This window comes from Gorilla gorilla, chromosome 7, assembly GCF_029281585.2.
Source record: "Gorilla gorilla gorilla isolate KB3781 chromosome 7, NHGRI_mGorGor1-v2.1_pri, whole genome shotgun sequence".
In the NCBI taxonomy this organism is placed as follows: Eukaryota; Metazoa; Chordata; class Mammalia; order Primates; family Hominidae; genus Gorilla; species Gorilla gorilla.
In genome coordinates, this window is record NC_073231.2 from 39,262,435 (window position 1) to 39,285,796 (window position 23,362).

At 40.1% G+C, this 23,362-nt stretch overlaps 1 protein-coding gene across 2 annotated transcripts in view; it reads left to right on the forward strand.

Annotated features, from left to right (window-relative positions):
- Window positions 1–23,362, forward strand: part of PAG1 (phosphoprotein membrane anchor with glycosphingolipid microdomains 1) — a 142,194-nt gene that overhangs the window by 24,372 nt on the left and 94,460 nt on the right. For both annotated transcript variants that reach the window (XR_010134959.1, XM_063709199.1), the window contains exon 2: window positions 17,224–17,282. The gene's annotated coding sequence lies outside the window, so the exon portion shown is untranslated. The remainder of the gene's footprint in view (window positions 1–17,223; window positions 17,283–23,362) is intronic.

Consider the following 23,362-nt stretch of genomic DNA (forward strand, 5'->3'; position numbering starts at 1 on the left):
GCTTATCCCCGAAACATTAGCTGGGCTTGTTCTGTAACTTTGTGCAAGTCGAGTCCTACTCAGTGTGCCCTGTAACTTGTTTCTTTTACTCAGTTATTATTGAGATTACAGTATGTTGCATCTAGCTGTGGTTCATTTTCATTGCTGAATACAGTTCTGTTGTATGAATATTCCTCAATTGACTTATCCACTCTCCTGTTGATAGACATTTGGGTTTTATCATTCTGTTCTGTTATTAACACAATGCAAAGAATATGCAAGAATTTCTTTAAAATGGGTCAGCAAACTTTTTCTGTAAATGGTGAGGTACCAAATATTTTAGGCGTTACAAGGGCACATATAGTCACTGTTGCTGCTGATGCTTCTAAAATTCTTTTTTTTTTTTTTTTTTTTTTGAGACAGAGTCTCGTTCTGTTGCCCAGGCTAAAGTGCAATGGTGTGATCTCGGCTCACTGCAACCTCCACCTCCCGGGTTCAAGCGATTCTCCTGCCTCAGCCTCCAGAATAGCTGGGATTACAGGCACATGCCACCAAGCCCAGCTAATTTTTGTATTTTTAGTAGAGACGGGGTTTCACCATGTTGGTCAGGCTGGTCTCGATCTCCTGACCTCGGGATCCACCCGCCTTGGCCTCCCAAAGTGCTGAGATTACAGGCATGAGCCACCATGCCCAGCCGCTTCTACAGCTCTTTAAAAATGTAAAAGTAATTCTTAGCTTGTGGGCCATGGAGTAGGGGTCAGCAAACTGACCCCTGCTCTCAGATATATACCTTAGAATAGAAGTACTTACCATCAGTCATGGACATGTACATTTTAAAAGGCAATGAGAAACTTTTTTCAATGTGGTTATATCAGTTTACTTTCTCACAAGCAGTACATGAGAGTACCCCAACGCACCTCCTCCACACCATAACCTGACGTTATACTTTTTAATTTGCTTGTCTAGTAGATATGAAATAATATCTTATTATGGGCCTCAATTTACATTTCCCTGGCTGCCAATGAGGTGGAACATCTTTTCCTACAATTATGAACAATTTGTACTTTTTCTCATGAGAGATATTTGTTTGTATCTTTTGCCTGTTTTTTGTTTGGGCTGTTTATGTTTTTCTTATCAATACGTAGACACTTTTATATATTCCAGAGACTATTCCACTTCTATATGTTTCAAATATTTTTTCTTTTATGTCCTGTTATTGCATCCTTTTATGCACACACACACACACACACACACATGAGCACACACACGCATTTCTTGCCTTCTTCCCTAACAGTGAGAGTAAGAACTACTCATGTTTGCCCTGAACTGCTTTAATGTATTCCTGTCTGAAGATGAAAAAATGAACTAGATAGATGACTTCTTTTTACAGTACTCTCAGTAATAAATTCTGATTTAGAGTAAATATTCATTATTAAATAAGGCAAAATTCTATTATGAAATAGCCTGTAAAAACAAGCCAGATTAAAAGTGTAACTACTTGCTAGAAGAATTAGAATTGTGTATGAAAAAGATCCTAAACCAAAAAAACATAATTGACCAAAATGCATGCTATAACGTTAAGCATTCAAAGACTTCAAATACTGACAGTGTACTTAGGTTTACCTGACTGTATTAACAATTCAGTTTTGCATATGAAAGACTTACTCTGACCAAACAAAACTCAAATTTATACAACATTATTTCTAGGTCTCAGGCACCTGGAGATGGTATAGCCTGTGCTATACCTCAGCTGCGTAAGGATGTGTCGTGTGTCCTTTTCACATAAAGGGAAAATAAGTCCTCACAAAATCCTATATATTCCTCTATTCCTCTCTGTTGGTAAATTTACTTCTGTGGAGATAGGTAGGGTAATGTACTATTTTCTTTCCTAAGCACATTTCACGGTAGGCCAGTGGGCTGTTTTGGACTTGCATATTGAGTACAGGATGGACTCTTGTTATTCTAGTAATGGGCTTGGTTGATCACAGAACACGACGCACCTTTTCATGATTTTAATGCCTGAGTTATTTAATTTTTTGTGCTACTTGTCACTTCACTGTTTAGTTTTCTTTCTAGGGTGCTTTTTGCTGGATTGGCTGTGAGTCAAGCTGGTTGATGAAGCTTCATTTTGCTAAATCTCCCGAATGGCTTGTTAATCCTTATTTTACATTTCACTGACTACTGTACCATGCAGTTTCCTTCTGTTCAACGAAGGAAGAGAAAATGGCTATATGAAGCAATAATGTGATGAATTTAGAGTCTAGCCGGAGGAATTGCCATTTGCTTCTAATTGGCACATGGAGCATAAAATCAGAGCCCTGATTTTTCTAAGAACTATTCCAAGTAAAGGCCCAACAACCATCTTAATTCAGAGCTACTCCTAGATTGTTTTAAAGTGCGTTCATCAAATTGAAGAGTATTTGTATTTATACATTTCTTGCCATTTATTGTATCTTATTTGATTCTGATACTTTCTCTCAAATTTCTTAACAGTAACCTTTCATGTTGAACTGTAAAAAAAGAAAACGGACTTCATCTTAATGTATTTCACATGGATTTCCATTACTTTTCACTGTGTTTTTGCCACTCTGTACATTTTGCTTATAATAAAGGGTTGGTTAAAGGAAAATAGATGTAATTTTTGGCGCTTGTCTGCTCTAATATCGTGACTGACACTCATAATGTACATCCAGTTCTCTTAAATCCCATAAAAAGCCATTGGGGAGAAAATTTTTGAGATAATACAAATATAATCTTACGTAAGACCTGTGTAGCCACTTCTTATAGACAGCTTAGGAAAGAAAGAAGCCTTCAAATAATTACCAAAGTAGGAAGAAAACTAAAAACCTCTCGTATTAAGGGTAATAATTGCAAAATGACACCCACATAGAAAAAGTCCCTTCCTTTCATTTTCCTGAAATATACTGAAACAAAAAGTTAACTAACATCATTTGGGTACCTTTTGAGAACTTTAAAATATATTATTTTAAAATTGATTTTCTTAAGGGTTAAATACATGGTTTTGAAGTTTTTCTTAAAGTATTTTGAAAGTATTTTAAATTGATTTTATGTAAACTTTTGCTACTATTGGATGTAGCCTTTTCAGCATAGCAAATGCAATGTCCTTACTTAATGAGGTTTCTAATTTTTAACCTCAAAATGAAATGAAAAATTTGTTCTATTTCCAGGAACATGGAGTAGACATACTTTTCTCTGTCCTTCCCACTAAGTACAACTAAAATTCCTAGACATTGTACATAAAACAAACGTAAGAAGACTCTGAAAGGTAGAGGAAAGATGGCAGAATATCTATAGACCTCAAAACCCAAGCAACACACAATAATGAGTTACCTGGCTTTTCTTCTTTTTGAGTCATATTTCCCAGAGCTCAGATATTCCCTTTTTTTTTTTTCTAAGATGGAGTCTCGCTCTGTTGCCCATGCTGGAGTGCAGTGGCGCCATCTTGGCTCACTACAACCTCCACCTCCCAGGTTCAAGTGATTCTCCTGCCTCGGCCTCCCAAGTAGCTGGGATTACAGGCATGCACCACCACGCCTGGCTAATTTTTATATTTTCAGTAGAGATGGGGTTTCACCATGTTGGCCAGGCTGATCTTGAACTCCTGAACTCAAGTGATCTACCCGCCTCAGCCTCCCAAAGTGCTGGGATCATAGGTGTAAGCCACCACACCTGATTGAGATCCCATATATTCCTGATGAAGAAGGCAGCAAGTGGAAAACACCAACAGGCACATACAAAAACAAATAAGTAAAAGATGAAAATCTGTTTTCTGAAACCAGAGGACCAGAAAAGGTAGAGCCTAGCAAAATGGAAAACTTTTAGATAATAACTGTTGTACTCTAGCCAAGCCCCACAGAAAAAATATGTGGCCTCACCCTACCAGCAAAAGCTGATAGGGAAGCCTAAACTTCCACCCTTGCCAGCTCTAAATTGAGAGCTGGGGTGTCCCAAGGCACCCCAGCCCTCGCCACTGGGTAGTGTCACAGAAAACTGAGTAGGGAGCCAAGGCTTTCATTTCTGCTGCGTAGTAACAAGAGCCTCCACCTCAACCCCATGTAAGTAGAAACCACATGCGGAACCTGGGTTTCTACCCTCCCCAACTCCTAACAGTAATGAGGAGCCCTTTTCCTCTCCAACTGGGGTGGTGTTAGTGGACATCATGTGGGAACCAGAAACACCATTTCTCCCAGCCAGGAAGTATTGTTGGAGGCCCGATGGAGAGCCAAAACTCCCACTCCTAACTAGCAGTAAGAATGCATCCCCCTCAGGTATCAGGGGAGGTGTAGTAGGGAACCTGATTCTACCCCAGTAATCAGGATGAACCAGCAATAATAACACTGTCTCCGCATTCCCTTCTTGGAGTGGTAACAGAGGAAGGCAACTAAAATAGAAAGTTTAAGTAAGATCCAAAGTCTCATAACATAATACCCAAAATGTCCAGGTTTCAATGAAAAAAAAAAAATCACTTGTGATACCAAAAACCAGGAAGATCTCACACTGAATGAAGAAAAAAAAAAGCAGTCAACAGAGGCCAGCACCAAAATGACAGGGATGTTAGAATTGTCTGCTAAGGATTTTAAAACAGCCATCATAAAAATGCATCATTGAGGAATTCTGAACATGCTGGATGCAAATGAAAAAATAGAAACCTCAGGAAATAAATAAGAAATATAATGAAGAACCTAGGGGGCACCCTAGAACAGAAAAATACAGTAACCCAAATAAAAATCTCAGTGGATGGGCTGGACAACAGAATGCAGGGGACAGGGGAAAGAATCAGTAAAGAGAGAACCATCAAAATTATTTTGTCTCAACACTAGAGAGAAAATAGAATAGAGAGCCTCAAGGACCTATGGAACTACACTTGACATTTACCATTTGTGTCATTAGAGACCCATAAGAAGCATAGGAAGAGGGAGGGGCTGGAAAAGTACTTGAGCAATCATAGCTGAAGACTTGCCACATTTAACAGAAGACTGAAACCTACAGATACAAGGAGTTGAGTGTAGTAGGCCAAATAATGGCTCTCCCGCCAATGATGTTCATGTCTTGATTCCCAGAACTAGGGAATCAGGTTCCTTTTTTCTTTTTATTTTTTAATGTAGTAAAAGGGATTTTGCAGAGGTAATTAATTTCAGGATTTTTTTTTTCTTTTCTTTTTTTTTTTTTTTTGAGACAGAGTCTCACTCTGTTGCCCAGGCTGGAGCACAGTGGCACAGTCTCGACTCACTGCAACCTCTGCCTGCTAGGTTCAAGTAATTCTCATGCCTCAGCCTCCCGAGTAGCTGGGACTACAGGCGTGTGCCACCATGCCTGGCTGATTTTTGTATTTTTAGTAGAGATGGGGTTTCGCTGTGTTGGCCAGGCTGGTCTTGAACTCCTGACCTCAGGTGTTCTGCTTGCCTCGGCCTCCCAAAGTGCTGGGATTACAGGCGTGAGCCACCATACCCGGCCAAGGATTTTGAGATACAGCAATATCACTCCTCAGCATTTAATTCCAGAGAAATAAAGTCACAGTCTCACAAAAACCTGTGTATTAATGCTTATAGCAACCTTATTTGTAATAGTCAAAACTGGAAATAACCCAAATGTCCTTTAATGGATGAGTGGCTGAACAAACCGGTACATCCATATCGTGGAATACTACTCCACAATAAAACAAAGAAGCTATTGATATATGCAGCAGCTAGTGTGAATCTCCAGAGAGCCATGCTGTGTGAATAAGCCCAATCCCAAATGGCTACATGTAACATGACTCCATTTATATAACATTCTTTAAATGATAAAATCGTACAAATAGAGATGAGATTCACGATTGCTAGGAGTTAAGGATGTGGTAGGGACAGGAGGGAAGTGGGTGGGGCTACAGAAGGGCAACATGAGTAATACTTGGTGATGGAAATGTTCTATATCTTCCTTCTATCAGTGTGTTTACCTTAGTTGTAATGTTGTACTATAGTGTTGCAAGAAGTTACCAGTGAGGGAAACTGAGCAGTGGGTACATGAGATCGCTCTTTATTATAAGTAAGTGCTTGTGAATCTATAACTATCTAAAATTTTAAAATTTAATTTAAAAAATAAAATAACTTTTAAAAATTTCTTGTAGCTACATCAATTTGAAAACACAGTGCTATATCATATATAAAGAACTTTGCATGTCCAAGTTCAGAAAGATGTTAGTACGAAGTTGCCTCTTCTAAAGTCTATTTTTTTTTATTTGTTTGGAGATTGGGAAGGAAGGCAAGGGATTCTGTTTTATCAATCATATATGTTAAAAAATAGATAATATTTGTTAACTCCTAAACACCCTGTGAGGTCAGCATTATTGTAAAGAAGAACACACTGAGACGCAGGGAGGTGGAATGATTTGCCCTGATGAGTAGTGAGGCCACATTTGGACTGGACAGTCTGGTCCCAAAGCCTGCATCCTTTCTTACTGACTATACTCTTTGGCCTATCTGCATAGGCTGTTAGTATCCAAGTATCTTTCCGCAGCAGGACACTCACCTCAGAAGTTTTAAGCACTTTTCCTAGGTCACAAAGTCATAGCTGTGGGACTGAAATTCAAGACTTTTCCTATCAAAATCCCATCCTACTCCCACTTGGGAGAAGCCATATTCCAAACGGCCCTCAGACCTGATCCTCGAGCATATTTTGTTTGCTCACTTAGTGCTGGGCAGTAGATTATTCTTTTTAAATTTACATTAGCAGTATATATTTAAACATTGTGAGATATATAAAAATCCAGGCTTCTAGCTTCTCAGGAAAAATAAGAAAATCTGCCAACACTGGGTGTACATTCTCAAATTCTCTCAAAGGAGTTAGATATAGGATGTTTAGGGACTGCCTCTTACTGCCTCTTTAGATGAGGTTGTTTGCCTCAGTCCTTACCACTGCTTACCCAGAGACCACAACCAACCATCAGCTGGTTTTTATTGTGCAACACTGTTGTTTTTCTTACAGTAGAGGAAATGCCTCTACCCACCTAGCTACCAAATCATGGCTTTTATGTTTTACCTTTTATCTTAATAATTTGGGTGGTTGGATTCTTCCTGATTATAAACTACTTAAAGTTCTATTTCTGAAAATCTCCATTATTAGTAGATTTGCAGTTGTTAAACTTAAGACCCCCATAGAATTGAAGGTGCTGAAATCACTAGTCCATCTACGAAGGCTAGTCACTAAAACGAAATAGGCATACATGAAATAGAATATATCTCCTTCAATACTTCTTAAATTAGAAAATTATGAGTATTGCACAGTCACTGTGTTCATCATTACAATTGCTTTAACATTCCTTTGTAAAGACTTTCTAGTAGTTTTGTGGAGATTCAATGAGGTGCTTATAAATTGATTTTGTGCCAGGTGCAGTGGCTCATGCCTGTAATCCCAGCACTTTGGGAGGCCTTGATGGGAGGATCACTTGAGCCCAGGAGTTTGAGACAAGCCTGGGCAAGATGGCAAAACTCAACCTCTACAAAAATTTTTAAAAATTATCCGGGCATGGTGGTATGTGCCTGTAGTCCCAGCTACTCAGGAGGCTGAGGTGGGAGAATCACTTGAATCTGGGAGGTTGAGGCTATAGTGAGCCATGATTGTGCCTGAGCAACAGAGCGAGACCCTGTCTCAAAAAAAATAAATAAATGAAATAAATTGATTTTGCTTCATGGCATGTGATATGCATAATAATAATAATAATAATAATAATAATAATAATAATAATAAGTATTTCTTCTGTGTCTGGCTTTCTACTGAAGTATTTTCAGTTCTACAATTCAAGGCCCCTCCACCCCTGTTGGTCTTTCTCTTAAGGAGCCCAACTCTGAGTGTCTCTCCTGAGTCTCATATGCTCAGTCTGAAATAGTTGACCAAGTAGGAAATGGAAGTAAAGAATTTCACAGAAGGGGAATTTGCCATGAGGGAAGGGTTAATAAGTTATTCCTGTTGATCGCCTTTGTAGCGCCTAGCACATTCTCGTTACAGAGTAGACATCCAGAAGTGAAATGATTATGTTTGATGCTGAACTCCTAAGTAATTCAATATTGTCTGAGGATAATAGTCCTGCAAATTATATTACAGTCAGAAGTGTTTTTGTTTTTGTTTTTTTCCGATCGAGGAGTAGATGACTGGAGGCTGCCTTGTTTGCGTGAGTGGTGTTGGGATGACCTTCCAGGCTGGGCATGTGATTCCTGAAGAAGTGGCTACTTGTTTGGCTCCTATATCAATGCAGAAATTAGTGTTTGAGCTGATGGGAAGTAAGGGGGGAAATCAAGGAGTGGAAAGGCTGCTTGGGATGGAATCTGTAGACTCTTTCTGTCTGACCTCTGGTTGCTAATCTATGTTATTGTTACTGGAAGGGGAGGCCTGCGAAGGTTGAGTCCTGGCAAGGATATCACCAGACCAGGAGATCAGTGACTTCTTAGCTTATAATTCCACTGTAGGTGGAACTCTAGCATTTGCAGGCAAGATGGAAGATAAGGAAGTGGGTGAAGGGGTGAAAAATGAAATAAATATTGAATAAAGCACCTGTACTCTGGAACCAGACTGTGCATTTTTAGTTTCTGCCTCACTCTGTCATACTATTGTGTAAACTTGAGCAAATAAGTTATCTCTGAATGCTTCAGTTTCCTCATGTGTAAAATGGGAATAATAATAGTATTTACCTCATCGTGTAAACAGCCAGTAAGTAGCAGCATCTCTGCACTGGACAATTTTTCTTTTGTCAATTGCTCTTTTTATTCTGTACCTACAATGTCATCTAAATAGCCTGTCCCTTAGTGTATGGAGTCAGGAGCCTAAGAAGAAATTTAGGGAAAATAAGGAAGGATAAAGGAATAATAAGCAAGGATGAAGGATTGCCTGCATTTGAGACCCTTGTCAATGTGTGTTTTCTCCAAAGAAAACGTGTCTCTTTTCCAAAGAAACATAGATGTGTCTCTTTGGAGAACTTGTTTCCAACCTTAGATGATTTTTCAGATTCAGTCTGTGTGCTCATCTCAAATCTTCTCATTTTCTAAGTACATCTGTTCATGACTTATAGTATGTCAGGAAGGTATTTTGCCCTGGTGAAGAAGGTCTTAGTTCTTATCCCTACTTAACTAAGGGATAAAGAAAAACCTTCAAATTACAATGAAATTGATTGATCTCAATTCTTTTTAGATATTTGTCTACAAAATGTCTTTAGTAATAGGTTTTAATACTCTTGCAGTTGATTTTACTAAACAGATTAAAAGTTTAAGCCCACTTACCTCAGTAAACAAGTATATGAAAAGTCACATACAACTAAGTACTTCAAACCCAGAAACCCTGGCACTGAAGGAGATAAACTAGCAGACACCTTCTGTGTATTTTCCTACTTCTGTACCTCAAGACATTTGCTGTGTATATTTATAACAATGGCCATGTCGGAAATAATATTTTTGGGTTCATGGATTTTTATTGATCTATTTCATTTACATGGGTTTGATCCCAAATGATGGGATGATGTTCTCTTATGAAGGCCATGCCTTGAGGGAGAGGAGAATGCTTTTAAGTAAGCCTGTTCCCTTCTGGCTCTCTTTTATAGGGTGGTCTCTCCCAGGGTTTATTTAGGAAGTGATGGAACACAGGTCAGTCTGTCCTTGTCTCTAACCAATCTAAACATTTTGCTTTCAGCAAAATTTACATATTATTTTCAAACCTTTACTCCACATCTTGCGTTATTGATTTGATTAATCTCTGCTGTTTTTAAGGCATATCTTCTTCAAGACAGCATTTTTCTTTTATATCCAACAAATTCCTTTCAGATTTCTAAATGCGAGAAAAAAAACTTAGTTGTGGACAAAAGTACAGCCAATCTCTTTACACCTGAAGAAATTAATGTTTTTCCATAAAAGTCACCGTATGTTAGGAGGGTGACAATTGGTATTCAAATGTGAGTGAGGAAAAGAATAAAGACTGAGGCAAACAAATATTACCATTATTGCAGCGTTCCCTGCAATCTGTGGGTTGTTATTTATTTACGGTTCTGTTCCTGTAGGCCCACAGAAAAGAAATGCAAGGAGGAGTACTCCTGAAGTAGAAGAGGCTGTAGAAGGTTGGAATAGAGAGCAACAAATCCCAGGTCAGGATATGGAAGGGCTTTCAAATCACTTAGCCTGTCTGGGTCCCAAACTTTCTCAGCTGTAAAATGAAGCAGTTGAACTTGATGGTTCTCTAGTTGGTGCCTCTTAGACTTTAATGTACATCCTGTTAAATGTGCAGATTCTGACTCAGTAGGTCTGGAGCGAGGCCCAGGGTTTGCCTTTCTAACAAGCTTCTGGGGGGTGCCAATGCTGCTGGTCTGCAGATCACACACTGTTTAGCAAGCTCTGCACGATTTCTAAGCTGAAGCTTCCATTAACTCTACGATTCTATGAACGTGCAGTCAGCTGACATTTTAGAAAAGACAGGAAGGTTTCATGAAACATGCCTACCATGGTATTAACCATTCTCATTCTTCATAATCATCTTCATCAAAAACTCTTTAAGTGCCTAATTATGCATAACAGCTTCCCATGCTTTACAAAAGAACTAAGTATATTTGGTCTTTGCCTTATCAGACTTGACAACCTAAGACAGAGAAATATGTATACAGACAGTAATAAATATTGAGGCAGTAATAAATGTAGAGTAATAAATGTTCATCCAGATATAGAACACATTAAAATTTTTAAAAAAGTATGTACTTAGCATAGGCCCTAGGATATTTATTTTCTTGCAGCTTGTCTTCCTTTCAAAATCTGAGAAACCAAAGAAGTTGCCCTATAATTTTTACATAAAAGCAAGAGATTTCTCTTTCTGTTTTGCAGATAGGGGTTGGAAATGGGAAGGTCAGTTTCTGAGGCTACTTTTAATGTCGTTGTTTGCTTTGTTTTGGCCTCACTGACTTAAAAAGAAATATTTTATCAGCCCTGAATGCCTAACCCTAATTACCATATGCAGGTGCCTTGGCTTGACTTTGTGCTTCTCAGCACTGTGTTTGTACATAGGCTTATTAAATTAACCTCAGCTCCTCCTACTCAGGGACCGCAGGCTCATCTAGTCACCCTCACGTCATCCTTGGGAAGCAAAGGAGGCAGAGCTAGACAATGTTATCTCTGAATCATGGGCTGTTAGGTGATGCCGAGAAGGAAACTGGTATGTCCAAAGCCTTGTGATAATTCACATGGGAAGCTTTGGATTTGGTTCTATTTCTTCTGTACACATTTGCATTTGCTGAACTGACCTAAGGACTTGATCTGCCTTGGTGTGGGAAAGGATCAGATAAGAGGTCATTGCTGGCATTTTCTCTTGAAAGCAGAACAGGTTCTGTTCCCGGAGGCCAGGTCACCAACCAACAGAGATTGTGTTCAGGTACCTGTAGTGATGAGCCAGTTTGTTATAACTGTATCACAGGTTAGCAGAGTGATGTCAGGATGGCTCATTTCATTGATTATTGTGACTTAGCAAGAGCTACAAGAATTATCACAGATCTAGAAAATGGTCACATCTAAGCAAGAGTCTCTATATCAGATATTTACCAATAGTGAGATTAGAGGCCCTTGTTTACACCTTCTCAATTCAAGTAGGCACATATAATATTTAGTAGTGACTATGTGTATGCTCAGAGATGTGGGAATGCGGAGGGAGCTGTGTGTGCCACGCTCTTGGGCTTCAGCTGTATGTTACCCTGTGTGTGTGCGTGAGGAGCCGCTGTGGAATCAGGTGCACTTGGGTTTGAAACTTGGCTCCACCACTCACTGGCTGTGTCACTTCACATTTCTAGCCCTCAGTTTCCCCATCTGTAGGACCAGCGTAACAATAGTATGAATCCTTGTGAGCATTAAGTAAGATGAGGATATATGGAATGTATAGCATGGTGTCTGCAAATAGTACTTGATTATTAGTAATCATAGTAAAACTCATATGCGACAGCATCTGACATCATTTGTCTTTAAGGAAGTTAGAGATTCTAAATTATTTCACATGCAAGTGTTTGTACAGGAGGTTGTGTCTGGATTCATGAAAATGTCACACTCATTTTATTATGAATAAAGCTTTTAAGGAGGCAAAGCCTCCATTAACTAGACTCAACCTCATCTTTCATGCTAATGTCATATACAACTGTTTTCTCCTTTTTATAAAATTATAAAGAGGCAAGTCAGTTTACTCATACTAGAAGATACAAAACCCTGACTATTATATAGCAGGAAGCTAAACTTCTAAAAAGCCACAAATGGCAATACTATATACATTTTGCATTAGGGTCTTGGAATAGATCTATATGGACACATGGAATTACACAGGCTGAATTGAGGACACTAAGTATCTGGTTGCCTTCTCTCTGGCAAACGAGAGTGGAGATAGGTACCTGGTTGCAGGAAGTAAGGAGATGCTCTTTGCCTACAGACAGTGAGGGAAGGCTAACCAGCATTTGGAGGGGCAGCGTTCTTTGGGAAATTGAATTTTAAGCCTGCTAACCATATCATAAGACTGCAAGGCCTGGCAGAACAAGAGCATGAGGCAGCTGGATAGAAACCCAAGAAACCAAAATGAGCAACTTAAAGTGGAGCTGTCTGAAGGGGAAACAGAGCCCCAGGGAATTTCCTAACCTCAGAATGCTATTCACTCGCCCTTTTTTATAGGGTGTCTGTGGCTTCTGGTTGCCTGCAAATTGAGCCAGCATGGTGCAGATGTGACAGTGGTTTAAGGCTGTTTTTCCCCGAATTTAGTGTGAATCACCTGGGGGTCTTATTAGAATGCAGAGTCTGATTCAGTAGATCTGAGGTAGGGTCTGAGATTCTGCCATTTTTAGCAAGTCCCCAGATACTGCAGAAACTGCTGGTCTGGGACCATACTTTAAGTAGCAAGTGTCTAATCCACTCTCTCCTCAACCATTCCATCCTCTGATCACCACCTTCTGCCTTCTATCCCCTGTACCTTAACTCCAACCATTTGTGGCCCACCAGTACTCACCATCCAGTGATCCTGCTAATTTTCCTTGTCTGTCACCCCCTCCAGTTCTCCTTTCCTAGTTATCTAGCTTAGATTCCATGATCTTGTGTTATAATTATTCTTTTGCATCCACCCTCAGGTTCTTTGCTGTTCCCTCTTTCCTCATGATCCTCACTGGCAAAACCCCAACCCTGCGTAACACAGCTCTCTCCCCACGCCACATCTTCACCTACACTGGTGAGTGAGGCTGAAGGAACACACATCACTGTGCTCACAGGTCCCACTTTCATCTCAGTGGGTCCCTGTGCCACTATTCTGTTCATTCTTCCCCTTTTCTGGATCATCTTCTTGTGTCCTGTCCTCAAACCTCAAATACCTCCCTCTCCATCCTCATTCTCAGCTAATAATCTTGCTGCCTTTCCTGGATCTGCCCATATGTCTGCACGTGTGCCCACACCTGGCCGGTGCTCTCCTCAGTGGGTGTGGAAGCACCAGGCATGCTGTAGCTCTCTGAGGGGTGCCCAAGGTGGGCACATGGAGGGGCCAGTGGAACCAGCCCCCTCTGACCTGCCTCCCCCCGACCTTCAGGTCTGTGCTCAACCAATATTTTCTCAGTGCTGCCTTTCCTGACTCCCCAACTCAAAGCAGCGCCCACTCCCCAGGCAGTCCCTACCTCCACAGTGCCTCTGTGGTTTTCTTCAGTGATTGTCACAGCTATGCTGCTAGATGGTGGGTTTGTTCCCCACCTCCACTAGAAAGATACATAGGACAGGGAATTTCATCTTGGTCAATATCGAAACCCCCACCTAGAACAGTGGCTGACATATGGACATTCTCCTTAAAGAAAGTACTTGGATAGATACTAGAATGGGAGATCTGATTGTGTTTGGACAGAATCAGAAAAAGCCAACTAGGAAGAACTGCATATCCACACATGTATTTAAAAAGCCACTCCCGGTCTTTTTGAATAGACAAGGCTAAGGAAGATCCCTGTTCGGGGATACTTTTGGACCTGAATATGCTGAATTTACTAGAGATTGTTGAGCCCACCAGGCCCCTTGGGGGTCAGGAGGGGAAAGGACCTACATCAAATTCCATCTGAGAATCCTGTCGCTTGTCTCATTTGATGCTCTCAGGGAGGTTGGTAGTGTGAGTCAGGATTTAACCACCCGACACTGCTCTGCACTCCGTAGCATTGTCATCCTCACTTGGGACACTAGCAGAGCTGTAACCAGTTCTATTTTACAAATCTGCAGGCTAGATATGCCTAATTCGCTGTGGTTTGAGGAAAAGATATATCGTGGCTATGCCTAGGACTCCATGTGGGCCAATCATGATGAAAACAACCACAGGACAAGTTGGCAGTGGAAATGTCCTAAGACGGACAGAATGAAGTTGATTGCCATGAAAATATGTTGTGCTGGTCATTCTCAAGGAGTCAGGCGTTCAGTCTACTGAAAGTGAAGGAAAGGCATATCTAGCAATACTTTTTATTTTATTTTGAGGAGTTCTGCTTTTAATAACATTGTCAGCATGCACTGAATCATTGCCTCTCAAGGTTTTGAGCAGCTGTGATGCAGAGGGAAAAGCACAGGGTGTTTTGTGTGTATTAGATGAGATAACTGACCTCATGCAGGGCTGAGAATACAACAGGTGCTTTTTACATGCACCCACTCCCTCATCTATGCCCTTTCCAATGGTCCCCACCCACACTACTGTTTTTCTGCATGATATGAAAGTTAAGATATAAATATGAGAGTATGTGAGTATGTGTTTGTGTTTAAGAGATGCCCTCACTCTGTCGCCCAGGCTGGAGTGTAGTGGCACAACATAGATCACTGCAGCCTCAAAATCCTGGGCTCAAGCAATCCTCTCACCTCAGCCTCCTAAGTAGCTGGGATTATAGGTGTGAGCCACTATGCTCAAATTATTGTGTTTTAATAAGTCATCATTCATTTTAGACCAGTGATTTTCAACATGGGGATGATTTTGCTCCTAAGGGGATATTTGTTGAAGTCTGGAGACATTTTTGTTTATTACAACTCAGGGCAGGAAAGGATAGCCCCTCAAAACAAAGAATTCTCCAGCCCCAAATGTCAGCAAGGCCAGGGTTGAAAGCCCTGTTTTAGAGCATGTATTTTACATTGGTGTTTATAGTTATTTCCTCATTGGACTCTAAATAAATGAAGGAGAGAACTGAGAAGGATGTGACTGGCTGAGGACACAGTGGGACAGGAGGTTGGAACAAGTTGGAGGACCCACCTATCAGGTGCCAGGATTCACCGACTCTTTACAAGCACACTACAGTTTCCAACTTAAAAACAAGTGCTTTATTAGATATACTCACTGGCAAAACCCCAACCCTGCATAACCCAGCTCTCTCCCCATGCCACATCTTCACCTACGCTGGTGAGTGTAGCTGAAGGAGCACACATCTCAGTGGGTCCCTTTACTGCTGGTCTGTTCACTCTTCTATACTGGTTAGCCTCTAAAGCAGATAGGGTGGCAGAAGCACGGAGGACTCAGGAGGGCAGTGAGGATGATGAGATGACACTGGACAGGCTGGGCACTGTGATGGGGAGATTGTCACAATGCCAGGGGCTTGGGTTTTGTCACAAGGGCTGTGGAGAACAAGCACGGATGGGGCCCTCCAGAGCCAAACTATCCTGCTCTTTTCTGTACTGTATTCACAAACTGTTCATACTCCTCTTATCCCTTGTGTCTCTCTGTATTGTGCTACTTACTTGTAACTTGGGCTCCTGAACTGGGCCTTGTCATCTTTGCCTTTGTGTGCCCCTTGTATATAGCACAGAGATTTATCAGTAAGTGTTTATTAAACAGATTTGGCAGTGTTTTAGACACCACTAGCAGCCTCTCAAAATAATTGTTTCTCCACTTTTGAACAGGTACTATTCCCAAATACTTGTTCCCAATGCAATTGTTTAGAGCTTGAAATGCATCCTCCTGGTTTTATAAATGACAGGTTTTCAGACTGGTGGGGAAATTTCCCAGCACCCATAGTGTTGTTGAGCCATAATGCTTAGTAGCCCAGGATGTGGAATTTCCCAGCAAAAGGCCAAGAGAAGAGAGTTTCCATTGCCTTTCTTCGTTGTGTGTGGACTCTTGGCAAGTGGGTTCTTTACTATTCTACTGCCTCTCTTGGCATGGAACCTTCTCTCACCTTCTACTGCACTTTTCTCTTGGTACTCATATTCAGGCGGCTCTTAGACCACATGGGTTAAGAGTCTGGGGGTTCATGTTTTGCTGGCCACTGTGGAATCTGACACTGGAGCTCGTGGAGGAATTACCACCTTGCTTATTGTCAGCTTGACTATTTGTTCTTTCAAATGTTACTTTGCTTTTCATTTCTTCTAAGAAATAGCTCTTTCTTTTCTCTTCCAAACTTTACCAAAAAAGAAAAGAGGGGAGAGGAGGCACCAGTTTCCCCCAGTGGATATTTCTCCTGAGAAAATTCAGTCTCGTTATTAGGTTCATTCTTTAACTACCCATGCTTTTTACTTCCACTTAGCATATTTTCAGATGTCTACTTAGATGCACAGTTCTACAAAAACAGAATTTTCGATTTGAGATTACATTCCTCAAACTCAAATCACACTTATTCTTGGAGAAGTGATCTTTATAAGTGATAGTTTTATTTTTAAGCATAAGAAGCCATGTTAACAAAAATACAGCATATTTCAAGATGAAGACATTAAATAATATAGCTAAATATAACAATTATCACGTCTCTATACAATTTTGTTTCACCTTTTTTTTTTTTTTTGCTGAAAAGACTTTCATCTTCTGGAGGCATGCAACCAATTTTGTTTTTGCTTAATCCATGTACATTGCACATGGGCTCTAGGGGTCTGTGTTTGAGGTGTGCAGGTGCAGTGCTGGTGATCACTCCTAGTTACTGTTATCATTGGTGGGATTGAGTTAGAAGACAGCAATGATTAAAACGAAGTATGGACATAATTTATTACTACATGCAATTAATGCCATCATTTTTACTTTTCTACATGTATAAAATTAGGGATAACGTATAGGTCTGGATATTTTAAGAGCAAGTTTTAGCTTTTGCTTTTTAACATTCTTTTATTATAGTATTAAAGCAGTAAAAGCTAATTAAATAATCCTTTTTCAGTTGCTTACTGTTGGCCAAATGTTAAGTAAGTAAATAACAAGTTGATCATTTTACTCTTAATTGTTGCAGTTTTAATCCAGTTCAGAATTTTGAAATTGTTTTCTCTTGTGTTTCTTTTCCAGAAAACACGAGATTTTTCTCCTATTTCGGCAGTTGGCCACAACTTCATTGCTGGGAAAAGGTGATTTCAAAGTATTTATTTATCTGGTTTATTCTACATTATTACTCATTCAAACTGGCTTTTAGTTTAACTTTGCCTGCATCAGTTGTTGATTTGGAGACTCTGTTTGGGTTAAGTCTGCAGACACACAGCTTCTAAGCTGAAAAACGTCCAGGGAATGAGCTTGTCTGATTTGAATTTAGCAACTTAGGTCTTCTGCGATAGAAACCAAGACACCAATGGGTATACTTCCTACAACATGGTGTTTCCCTTTGATTGGTGGTAAGCCCATCCATGGCTGAGCTTTGTAAAGCCTCTGTGAAGTTGGGCTAAATGCCTACTCTGTCTCAATCTCTTTCCTCATCTTTGAGACAGGGATAATAATTGGATAGTCTCATGGGCTTGATAGAGAGATTAATAGGATACACAGTGCTCACTGCCACCACCACCAAAAATATATGAGGCTGTGTTTTTGATTATCATTATTCATGGTATTAATAATCTCATTTTGTGCTGATGATAAAGTTATATTAATAATTCCTTAATAACCTTGGGTCATCTTCTGTGAACAGACCAAATGTGGAAAAATCATTCAGACTAAATGAACAGGTTAACACAAAGACATTCTGTCTTTTATTTTAGAAATTCGTTTACTACAATGGTTATCAGTTTTTATAATGAATCCTGGACCTCGAAGCACTATGTCCACCCATTTGAAAGATTTATTTTACAAACCTCAAGTGTTATGGCCTGCCCGACTCATATTCATTTTAAATCATTATCCAATGCCTGTATGGCCTGGAAAGGAATTCATCTGGTCTAAGTTTTCCCAATCTCTTCACCAAAGGAATCTTGTAAAATAGGCCACTGTCTTTTAATTAAATCTTTGCTTCAACTTACTGAGAAATTCCTTCTCTTGCCACAGTAACCCTTTCCTCTTAGGAGAGCAGGGAGCTATTTCAGGGTTATTTTGGTTCCCCTCTGAGGCCACAGTCTTTCTAAATATAACTGCAGATCCTGGAAATCAGCCTGCCTTTTGTTAGTTAACTTAGGCTAAAGAATCAGTGCATTAAGACCTTTGATTATCCACATTCTAAAAACGCCTTCCTCTGATCTCCTAATATTTGACAAGAATCTCGATTCAGGGATTAGACATTTTCTCTAATGCATTTCCATTTCCACTAGAGCTGCTCGCCTTACACACATTATTATGGCCTGAAATGTAGAGCATTTTCCAGTTGGGGGTAATTAAGATTTAACTCAAGAATCTATATACTTTAGAATAGGCATCACATGTTTCTGTAGTAGAATCACATTCCTCCCAATTTCTGGAAAGCGTTGTGTGGTACTTTTTTGTACACGGCTGCCTTCTTGAGTTTTACTCCATCTGACCCTCCTATAGAAGCTAAGCTTGAGGGCAATGTTTGTATCTTATTTTAGTACCTACAACATCTAATAAATGCCTAGAGCCTAGTAACACACAGTGGATGCTCTAATTTCTTTAAATGAATATATCTCTGACACTAAAGAAGATAGAATTCATGAAAAGTAATTTATCTCAAGCTGTGCTTTTTTTCTGACTCGATATAAGCATTCTTCTCAACAATAATGCTTTGCTTGTTATTTTCGCTACATTAAAGAAGTGCCACCAAAACCAATTTGTGTCCCCTTTCCCTCTTCTGCTGAGATCAGAACTAACATGGTGGCTACATTCTTTTGAAACTTGTAATTGTGTGTCATTTCCACAGTGGAAGTAGATTCAGACAGTATCTGCACCAACTTTAGTGATAATAGTAGCAACTTTATGATGTTTTAATTTGAAATTCAAAATTTTAAATTGCCCCAACCCATTTTCAGGCTTCCAGTGTGCCTGTGCCTTGGAAATATATTTCAAACTTCCAGAGTTGTTCTTTCCAGTTATTAGAAACATAAGCAAAGCAGGCTGGGTGCGGTGGCTCACGCCTGTAATCCCAGCACTCTAGGAGGCCGAGGCGAGCAGATCACTCGAGGCCAGGAGTTCGAGACCAGCCTGGCCAACATGGTGAAACCCCGTCTTTACTAAAAATACAAAAATTAGCCGGACATGGTGTTGCACACCCATAATCCCAGCTACTTGGGAGGCTGAGGCACAAGAATTGCTTGAGCCCAGGAGGCAGAGGTTTCAATGAGCTAGGATTGCCCCCCAAAAAAGAGAAACACAAGCAAAGAGAACACAGAATCAGCAACCGTCCAGGGAGATGTGCACTCCTAAGCTGAATTAACAAATAAGTGTGTTTCTTGAGAGGCCAGAGTTAACACAATTAGTGATGAACTGCATCTTTGAGGAGCTAGGGGAAAATAATGGGATTCATTTTTAATTCAAACCAATTCTAAGCAAGAGCCTTGGCTTTCTGGAGTGGCTTTGTAATCAAAGGTTACCGCAGGGCTTGTCAGAACTTTTAACAACTGTCTCCACTGTGAAAATGGTCTTAAGTTGTAAGGTGATTGCAGAGCTGAGGAAATGATGACTCTAGCCAGCTTTTGTCTCGCATTTGATCTTTGGCTCACAAAGACGAGGTTAATTTCAGCATAAGCTGTTAGCTTTATTTTTTAAATCAGTCAATTTTAATAGCAGCCTGCTTATGCCCTGAAAAACATCCAAGAGCAGTAAGAAAGAGTTGGCCTGGAATATAAATAAGTGTTACAGTATAAATCTTAGCTATCTCTAGGCCAGTAGTCAACAAAATACTTTGCAGTCAGTCTAATTAATCTTTCATTTTCTTTTTGCTATCCTTCCTTGTGTTTATTGTGTGTGTATTCTGAACTATAAAGCATATACATAGTCACGATAGTTGGAAAATTTAATACTCTCAAGGAAGAAAAAAGTTTCCTTGTGAATCCATTACCCAAAGAGAACCATTGTTAGCATCTTGGCTGATATTTTTCCCTGAGAATTTTTCCCAGGCAAACATAAATAATTTTTAAATTCCTTTTGGTTTTGTTTCCTTTTAGAGACAGGGTCTCACTTTGTGGCCCAGGCTGGACATAGCTCACTGTAGCCTCAAACCCCTGAGCTCAAGAGATCCTCCTACTTCAACCTTCCAGGTAGCTAGGAATACAGGCACATGCCACCATGCCTGGCTATTTTTTTTTATTTTTTGTAGAGATGGGGTCTCACCATATTGCCCAGGCTGATCTCAAACTCCTGGGCTCAAGCGAGCCTCCCACTTTGGCTTCCCAAAATGCTGGGATTGCAGGCATGAACCACCATGCCCAGCCTCATACTTTTAAACTGCTTATGATGAAAAATTTTATACACACACGAGAGAATCACTGAGTCCTTACATATTCACAGTCTAGATTCACGGAGTATCAAGATTTTGCCACCATGGCTTCACCTATCCCTTTTTTCTTTCTCCCTTTCTCTTTCCTCTTTTGAAATATCAACTAAGCTACTTTTAAGAGGAAAAGATGACTCCTGATATTCTGAGGACTATGGAAAGCAAGTATTTGCCTGCCAATTTCACATATTCTCACTTATCCTTTATTAGGAAGCAAAAAGTATGGTTTTACACTTCATATTGTATTGTACTTTGGGAATAAGCTGCCTTAAAGCTCAAGTCTATTGTATGCTAGATGGGTATTGATTTTTCCTCTTAAATCAATATTTCCCTAGGGCATAGTTTTATTTATTCATAAAGCTAAGATGATGTCTGACAGGAGTTACAGCAGTGTAAATCTGTGGTGCAGGCACAATAAGAAGAGCTTTTGTAACACTCAAAAATCCATGTTCTGATGCTAGAGGGTATCCTCATAAGCCTGAAAAAGTGCATTTGCGATGCTTGCAAGTGTAAAAGGAACATTTCAGCATATCGTTGTTTTACTCCTCTATTTTCTATGCTACTTTGCAAATGGACCTAAATATATTGTGACTGAAGCCAAGACATGATTGTGTCTGATGCACAACGGGTTATTGGAACAGCAGGCTGGATAGAATCAAAGCTTCAGCCACAATCTCTTGTTGACACCAAATGTCAGCTTGCTCCGGAAGGATGTAGTGGCCCTGTTGATCTGTCCCTTGTAATTTTGCTCCCTGGCCCAAAAGATGGGCACTTCTGCCCAAGGGGCAGTTAACATGAGAATGTTCACTTTGGGATACTTCATTCACTTTGGAATAACCCTATGTACTTGTTGGTGTGTTATAGTACATGTAACAGCTCTCTGTGTAGCTAGGCCATGTAAGTCAAGTGTAATCCTAAAAGTGTACTCCTTTTGTTGATATATATATATGACATATTATATATATATGATATATAAACATATATATACACACATACACACACATGCATATATATACATATATATAAAATACATAGTCTATTCTGTTTTAAAAGTGTTTATGATATAAAAATTATTGTTAGACTTTTTTAACTTAAAGAAAATATGCCCTGACTTTTCCCTCAACATTAACTGATTTTTTTCCCTATGGTTGAAAAATGCTTCTAATGGGTAGAATGGCACCATTTGGAATTTTAAATATCCAGTTTTTTATTAGCAGTCTGATCTTAGCACAGTAGAACTGGCTGGAGAGTCAGGTGACGTAAAAGCTAGTTTCATTATCCACTCGTGGCTGCTTTGTGACCTATGGCGAGTTTCTGAACCTCTTTGGGACATTTTGTTTATATTGTTGTTTTTTTCCCCTAATTTAAACAACAGTGAGTTTGTGAGAAATTGCCAGATATTCACTTCTTGATTTCCATAGACTTCCATACATCAGGACTCTTCCGTTTGAAAGTAACTAGTTGATATTAAAAAAAAAGAAGAAGAAGAAAAGGAAGTGAAAAGAGAAAAAAAAGAATGCAGAAGTGAGGATTATTTCTTCATGAAGAATAAGGTTTGTTCCAGTTTTAAAAGCCTGTGACTTCTCTGTGAAAAGATTTCAGATGATTAACTCAGCTACCAGGAGCCACACAGTTTTCTTAGAAATTGTGCCATTGAGGACACCAAGGGGGCCAGGGAGGACAAAGCTCCAGTTAGAGGCTGGGGCCTTGAGCGCCTCCCCCCAAGAGCAGCTGGTGCTCTGCAAGGTCTGTGGCTCCCGGGATGCCCAGATCCCTTGCCAGAGGTTTGGGAGAAGCCTTGAAGGTGCTGTCTCTTCGGATCTCTGCTGTTTCCTCTCCACTGGTAGCTACATTGGGAGCCTCTTCAGAGGAGGGTTCTAGGAATTAGAAGGGAAAGCATATAAATGCCATTCACTACAGTACCTGTTCACTGCTGGTCACAGTTGTTCTCCTTTGCCTCATCAGCCTCAGGCATGGAGATAACCTGGTGGCATGTCAGTGTCTTCGAGTTTTTCCCATTAAGCTCCAAGAGCATGGATTGCTATTCACTTCATGAATGGATGTCTTGAGAAGATCGTAAGAACTACTTTTGAAGGACCGAGGCTGCCGTCTCTGCTTCAGTAGAAACCCGAGGTGCCTGACATGAAAGGCACACTAGAGGACCTATTTGAAGAAGAGAGAGTTAGCTGTTTGGAATCTAACCGTTTATGTTAAGGTCTGTGTGTTAGGTTTTCTAGTTAGCTTTAGTTAAGTCCTTCAAGGTCTTTTTTTACATTCTTCCAATATAATCTGCTTTATATTCTTTAATAGTATGTTTTTGCTCTTTTAGCATTAATTAATTATGCACTCCTATAGGAAGCTGATTAGGAAGTCATCCTCCTTGACCCTGTGTTTGGTTCCTTTAGAGCAGGGGTTTTTGGCCTTTGCAGGAACCAGGCCACACAGCAGGAGGTGAGGGGTGGGCCAGCCTCCTGTCAGATCAGTGGTGGCATTAGATTCTCACAGAAGCATGGACTCTATTGTGAACTGCACATGTGAGGGATCTAGGTTGTGCACTCCTTATGATGATCTTAGTGGAGCAGTTTCATCCCGAAAACATCCCCACTCCCCCTGCCTGTGGAAAAATTGTCTTCCATGAAACCGGTCCCTGGTGCCAGAATGGTTGGGGACCACTGCTTTAGAGGTCCTCTTGGCTCCCCAAGTCAACCCCGGTGTGGAAGCTAGAGTAATTCTATCTTGTAAGCTAATCTACCATGTTGACTTCTTATTAACAGTTCCAGG